Raw genomic sequence first — 7,421 nt, forward strand, 5'->3', positions numbered from 1 at the left:
AAAGACATTCATGGAATCTCATCAAAGCACTGCAGAGGCCAATACCATTAAAGCAAGTGAAGCCATTGCCTCTCTGTCCAAATCTCTTAAGGCTGAAAGAGAAAAATTTGAAGCAGTCCGTCAAGGTCTTCAAGCTGATAGTGCTACCCTTCTTTCTTCTGTTGATACACGTCTTGCCAAATTTCAAGCATACCTTGCCCTGGATAGCCAAGTGAGGGAAGATCTTGCTCTCTCCCAATCTCAGATTGCCAATCTCACTTTGGTACTTAGTCAAGCACAAAAGGAGATTGAATCCCTCAAGACCGAACGCACAGTGTTTAAAAGTTGTGTGAGTGATGTGCATCTACTTCTTTCAAATCTTTTGGATGCTCACGATTCGGTTCTTACAATCACTGTCCGACAGAACTTAAAGGAAAAACTTCTTCCTGCTTTGGAATTGTTATGTCGGATAGAGGGTGTTACGGAGCTGATTGCTACTCCGCAACAAGAGGGAGAAGATTCTCAAAATCCACCCAAACACCCACCCCCGAAAGAGACTGGTAAAAATAAAACAAATCAGCCAAAGGTCACCACTGAACCGAAGGATAATGTAGCCTCGGGTTCTAGTGTGTTGGACAAAAAGAAGGGAATTATGGGTCATAGTGATGACGAGGAGGAAACTGAGGAAGACCTTCTAAAAAGAAAGAAATATGATAAAGAGCTTGATGAAACTCTGAAAGTGGCCAGAGAAGAAGAAGAGAGAGAGAGAATAGGGAAAAAGAGGCACATGATACGCCGGAGTGCAAGAAAGCTCTATTTCCTTTATGGACTGTGGAGAAGCTAATAAAAGAAGCAATTGAGTTTCCAAGCACTCACTGGCTGGAACCAGTGACTTCGTTTGATTGTGAAAACACCAAGGACTCACAGTTTTATATGCCTATAACCCGAAAGGCCTTTGTGTTTCACAGTTGTGATGTGACTGTAAATATTCCTTCTCTAGACCCGAAGGTTGATCGGGATCTTATTGATTTTTATCTCAAATATTCTCAACCCCAGTACTTGACGTGGAGTGCACAGAAAATTACATCCGTCAAGGTACTTAAGCCTACTTCGGCAGGGCCTTTTGTCAATGTTGGTTTCAGGGTGACCCGAGGGTCAGATGATTCGGTTCATATGTTTACACTGGCTGATCTACCCAACTTGAATCCCCACGATTGGATTCTTCTAAACACCATTCTGCTCTCCAATCCACACCAGTACGATCCAATCATTGATCATATCAAGAGAATGCTAGCTTCCTACATTCATGAGGTTGCTAAGATGGATCAGGAGATTGCTCTTGTCATGAGGAAAAGGCCTACAGTCAAACCCATTGGGACTTCATGCGATGCTACCAAGATGAAGATGGGCAAGATTGATTCTAAGTATCGTGCTGTTATGTTCACAAGACAAGACAATCAGAAGTTTGTGTTCTATCTTGATGACAAACACCTGTTTTCCACGGCTTGCTTGGAGCATATTTTGGATATCATCCACAGGTGTAAACAGAACGAAGCTGCAGATAAGAAGAAATTCACGGATATGCTTCGGTGGTATATAGACTTCCGTCATACTCTTCTTGCTATCATACCGAAGCTCTTCAAGACAGTGAAGAAGGGTGCTGTTGCCCAGCCCATTTGACCTCCCACCTCTATTGACGCAAAGGGTGAGATTGTTGGGTCTAGGGTGTTGCGTCTTTGGGCTCGTGTTATAGTCCATTTTGTATTCACGGTTTGGGCCTATCCAAGCGTGTTTAGTCTTTAGGGTTTATATATAGTGCATGCATGCTTAGACTAGATACGCTTCTTATTGATTATTTTGCATTGAATCACACTGTAACCCTAGCTCACCTCTACAGTCGAAGTTCTTCATCGAGCTCTTCTGAGATGGAGCAAAATATAATCATTCGACATTCGTCTGATTCATTCTTGTGTTCTTTCATTGCTTTATATTTGTTTATCTGTTAAGAATCTGTCGATCAAATAGCGCATTAATCTCATCACTTATAATATATTAATAAATCAGAAATAACCTCCTCTCAAAAGTCCATCCTATGAAATTGTCCTGGTGATATGCAAACCAAATGGACCATGTTACTCTCGGGTCAAGTACATACCAATTATACTTATTGGCTTTGACACCTAATCCAACAGTCTCCCACTTGGATAAGTCTAATAACTATTATTTCAAGTATGACTCCAAAATCCCGACTAGCAATCGAAGCTCTTAAAAGCCGTTGTCGAACTCTGACCTAGTCAATGACGCGTCCATTAGATAAGGGATCACATATTCCTCCATTCTACAAGATATCATGTGGACTGAGACATGGATTATAATCATTCTCTCTGTCCATCTGTTGTTTCCTGATTTACGATTTATGACGACTGACTAATTGAACAAATCAAATCAGTCCAGGCTTAGCCAAGCGCATGGGGTTGTCATCACTAAATCATCGATGGACCCAAAAATATCGCTTTTATCCCTCTAAGGGTAAAAGGAATGGATAAACTTCGACTTAAATGCTTGCTTGTACATACTCATCAGATCACACACAACAATATGTTTTATAACACCAAGTTACTGGTGCGTTTACATATGTCAATGTGCAACCGACATGTAAATTACAACTTACATGTCTTGGTTTCAAGAATATAAGATATCATCGTCTCACAATCACTCGTGATAAAATCCATGAAGTGATTCAGATGAGAATGGGTTTAATCCAATACTCAAATCTTATTACAGAAGTACTCATGAGCACTGCAAGCAAACTTGTGCTATGTCTAAACGCCTTTAGACAATCTACAGACCCATTCATGACAGTCTTGCCTCAATACCTACTTCCAAAGTATGATTGACAGTGGATGGTTTGAATAACCTAGTTAATTAGGAAGTCAAAACATGCAAAGTGAAACACAAGAATAATCGAATCTGATATGGTCTCAGAACTTTTGAATGTAAATAAAACATCTTTTATTTAATCACCATATTGATTACACATTATTCATGGTATAATGTTTCGATTAATCAACTAAACACTTGAATTAAAACAATATTTATCTCATGCTCTAAGCATGCACGCTATATTTGCTTATGGTTCTTTCTTTGTGAAATAGATCAATTGAACACATCTTCAATGAAACTTATTTCACAATTCCAAATCCTTACTGTAAATGTAAGAATACCAAATTCTTGCCATTTACTATAATCTGTTAGATTCTAAACTTACATGCAATGATCCTCTTGTGATGAATATGCACAAAAGTCACAGAGACTTGACAACAGACATTACAAAGTATTCCAATGGAGAGAAATTCCATGTAAACGAAGTCTCAAATTCAAAGTACATTCCTTTGAGCATCCTTCTTGCATTAAGTTTTCTAATCTTACACAGATTTAAAGAATAACTTCCAGTTATGGAAACATTTCTATATTCCCATTTTGACTATCACTTATAAACCAGAGTTGCCTCTTTTCAGAATATGTCAATATGGTCCTTCCAAAATTAACACTTATACTTCCAACTGTCCATGAGCAAACAGTCTTTGGTAAACCTCAGATTATCCTCGACAATTGATTAACCATTTTAGTCATATCTCGTCCTAGTCCCTTTTCCCTCTTAATGCCCTAGGCATTTGGAAAATTAGAACAAATTTATATTATATCATATGTAATCAATCCTATACCCGAAGCATATGGGATACGATACATAATGTTTTACATGAAGACATGATACTTTGCCACTCTCTTGCTATAATCTTTCCACATATAGAATTTCCTTATGTTGAATCATTTCAACATAACATTCATATATGCTCTTGACTAAATTTGATTAAAATCTTAATCTAAGCTTTTAGATTTGAAATGAAGTATGAATTCCTCTCCCTTAATTATAGCAAAACAACTTTTCAAACCCTGCATCTTTGCAAATTGAAACTTTTGTTTTCTTTAACTAACATTGCTAAATTACAACACTTAACATAATAATTATGCTCCCACTAACATGATAATTATATCCTTATTATCATAACACTTATGCTCCCACTAGCTTTGACATGTATCCAGAAAGCAGTTGGACTTCTGGAAATCAATACTTATTGACTTTCTTACCAAAGTTCAGATTTCTGATACGAGATGCTTCGATAAGACTTTATCTAAGCTTCCCAAAATCATACACCTTTCCTTAGATAGCTCACATGTGTGTATAAACAATTTTACAACTTACAACAATAAGTCTCAAATATTTAGACTTTTGCCATTTCTCACAATTCGAACTATGAAGAGGGATGTCGTAATCATAATCGAATTTGAGAAATGCAGTATCACAATTGCTGACGATTTAAAATCTAATTAGTGAAAGTGTTTCCTCACAATCATTTTCATGAAGCGGAGACAACCTTATGATACTTAGATTTTTTAATGGTTTATGTGTTCCTATCCATGTGAATTTGTCAAAACCATAATCATAAGACAAGGTTAGTGACAAATCCAAACTCATATGGACCGAACTTGTTCAATCTTAATTTCTTGACACATGGTAGCACAGGGTCTACCATTGCTTCCAAGTTGTTATGAAAACAATTGAGAACTCATATAACTCACAAGAATAGTCAACTTTAAGTGGAATAGGAACATAAATAAGAATATGTCAACACGATAGGTTATAAACCTCAAGTCGTGTGCTAGTGATTAACAATACTCTTGATTAGTTCTTGAAACTTTTCAAGATCTTTAAGACTCCCACTGACCTCTTGACATATAAGATTCTCTATGTCAAGGACCATTCCTTAACAAACAAATATTCAAGAGTTAGTGCGGATTCTTATCAAGACAAACACTTCACACAATTGGTCTTAGTTGGTCTTTGTTTTATCCAAAACATCACAGCTTACCAATTTCAAATGTACAAGAGTAGAAACATTTTACTCTACATTTGATAAGTGTTATAAACCTTCCTTAATGTATGTCACTCAATTTACAATCTTGGAGTACGACTCTCATACTTGATTTTGGAACGAAGTATGATTCATCTGTTTGATTTAACCATTTCAACAATTCACGATTCCTCTTCTTAGCCATACGAATGCACTAAGATGTCCTTAGAGAATCAATTGTGATATGGTTTTCATAATCATTAAGATGATTATAAAACATGATACTAAAGTACTCTCCCATCCTTTCAGATTGGAGAAACTTTTATCTTTCTGCGTAATTTGATTATTCTTATTCGTTCTGCTATACATTGAAACTTTTCCAACAATTCAGAATTATACTTAATCTTGTAAGTATAACCATATTTACTAAACTTTAATAAATCATAACGAATAGCCTTATCGTTCTTTGTGGTGGACCTTACCAGCGCACAACCAAGTGTAACCGATCCCCTAGTCCTTCACTTGACTCACATACACATGTGAACAACGAATCAATCTTAATTTCCCAAAGATGAAGTTCTCATTCATCACACAATTCAAGTTGTATGATTCCAAGTTTCTATTCAACCGAAACTTGGTTGATGAGAATCTTTCCTTATTTGGTAAATTATGACACTACCACAAAAGAATCAAATCCATTTTTCCAATATTGCTATCAATGGAAACATATAAACAACAATTTTCACAAATGTCATTGTAAGGAAACTTAAAATAAAATAAAGTCAAAAATTTTCTTTTTATTTACAAAATGCAGAAAAATTTTCCTTACAATGCAATTACGAATGAAAACTATGTTGTTATCTATTCCTAAGCAATATATCATAACTCTTAAGTAGTGACTTAAAATTCTGATCATCGAACCATGCGATCGAAATCCATCTCTTCACGATCAGAATCAGCTTACTCTTTCTTTAAGTTTCCTTTCATTCTTTTGATTCTACAAAACATCAAAATGTAATTACATTACATCATGTATTAAGAATCTTCAAATAGGAACTTAATAGAGTTAGATAAATGGACTTCCCTGAAGTAGAGTCAAACTTTTTGACTTTACCTTCCTTATGATCTTTCAGGTAAATATGGAAGCTTCGCAACCAATGTCCCTTTAAATGGCAATAGAAACAAATGGATTCTTTAACATTGGCACATGACACAATTCCAGAACCGAGTTTTCTCTAAAGTTAAAACTTTTTGACTTTAGCCAATTTCTCTCTCCTAGGAGAAGAAATCATTTCTGGATTGTCACTGTTGTCCATGGAAACTTGGGAAGTAGATCTTCTAATCAAATTTGCTTTACCAGTGCTCCAAATCATTGCTGGTTTAGCAGCAAAAAGCAAATAGGTAAGATCGACAAGGGTCATGTCATGATCTGTCATCAAGGAGTGACTGAAGAACCAAGTCAACAACTAGCTTCCTCGAGACTTCGACACCCAACTCTCTCAGCCTGTCAATATGTAACTACATCTCCAAGACGTGAGCACATACAAACTTTCATCTTTGTGTTTGCTTGCCAATAGGGATTGAGTGACCTTGAACTTTTCAAATCTTTGAACTTGTGTGTTAGGGATAATAATTGGAGGAGGTGAAGGATGTGAAGTATGATTTCCAGTCCCATTAATGCAAGACAAAGGGATTAATCTTTAACCTTGATCGCCATGTGGGATATCATCTTCATTAGGAAAGCTTCTTCCAAGAGGATAAGGAAGACCATAGTTGGCAGAACTAGACATCTATGAGGGAGAAATTCAAGTTTAGTTGATTTAATTCCTTAATATAACACCCAAAATGAATATATTAAGGCTAGGACCCAACATAATATTTTACAATTCAGAAGAGGGATGTCGTAATCCAATTACAAAATATTTGAAGGTAGGCAAATGACGATTTACCAATTTCCACCATGAAAAACAAAAATGAACTTTAGGTTTTAAATGGATTGAAATGCCTAGATCTTTTGAGATTCATTGAACTTTTCAATGGCATGTTTAATCTCGATTATGCCCTTCAAGTTTGTGACTGGGATGCCGAGGATCACAAACAAGGTGTGAATAACCATGAAAATTAGCTTGGTACACTTAATGTTACAGATCATGCAATCAATGTGCCGGTTAACCACACATGCTCCATTGATCCAAGATTAACATCAAGCTACCCTTTTCCACGCACCGTCAGTCCCAGATTAGTGTGTCGGTTAACCACACATGCTCCACTAACGACTTAACAAGGTGCAAAATGCAATTTCATGGGATAGCACCATTTTTACATTTTTCCTACAATAACTAAGATTGGGAATTTAATAAAGTTTAGTTACTTTAAATATTCATTATACTTTTAAAGAGAATTAATGTCATGTCCTACTCGTTCAGCTAACGACCCTCCACCAGTCAAGGAAGTGGTGGGTGAGAATGGACACCCATTAAACTGTCATTTTATAGGCAGTAATCTTATACCCCCCTTATAGACTGGCTT

Source organism: Lactuca virosa, chromosome 3, assembly GCF_052849685.1.
Source record: "Lactuca virosa cultivar CGN04683 chromosome 3, Lactuca_virosa_CGN04683_v6, whole genome shotgun sequence".
Classification (NCBI taxonomy): Eukaryota; Viridiplantae; Streptophyta; class Magnoliopsida; order Asterales; family Asteraceae; genus Lactuca; species Lactuca virosa.